The sequence below is a fragment of the Rattus norvegicus genome, chromosome 19 (genome assembly GCF_036323735.1).
Source record: "Rattus norvegicus strain BN/NHsdMcwi chromosome 19, GRCr8, whole genome shotgun sequence".
Lineage (NCBI taxonomy): Eukaryota > Metazoa > Chordata > Mammalia > Rodentia > Muridae > Rattus > Rattus norvegicus.
The window spans coordinates 50,981,827-50,982,458 of NC_086037.1; positions in this window are offsets into that span (position 1 = coordinate 50,981,827).

A 632-nucleotide genomic window follows, 5' to 3' on the forward strand; every position below is an offset into this window, starting at 1 on the left:
GTGTAAAATATGCGCCTTAGGCTCTCATTCAGAGAACCTCCATTGCTTGTTTGAGAGGTTTTTGTTTCTTAAGATGTTTTTATTTTCAAGTGGGTGTGTATGTGAGTAAGTGCAGATGCCTCCCGAGGCACCCTTACCTGGTCAGCCATCTCTCCAGGCCCTTTAGGGGAGATTTGAAGCTATTTCAATCTACTTTAACACATTCCTACAGGTGTGTACAATCCTGTTATTTTAACATGACTCTGACATTACGAACTTTGTATTTAGTAGAACCACCCAATCAAGTTACAAAAGTTCACATTTTGTAGAATTTCACAAGACAAAACCAATCATAATATTTTAAGTAGTTTTGGGTGGGGCATGGTGTGCTTGTAGCAGGTGCTGCAGGTTGGACTCAGAGGCAGACTGGGGAGAATGGGCAGATAGACTGGGGAAGAGAGTTCAGTCATTTCCAGACTCCCCATGGAGTGGGTGGGAAGACAGGGTTTGAGCGACTGGGAAGCAGTTAGTGTGTGGTGAACTGTGGACAAAAAGATCATGGTACTGGTACCAGATTTGGGGTTACAGACTGTTCCTCAGAAAACTAGGTTTAGCCATGCATCCTTAATAAACTGATAAAAGGAGAAAAATTA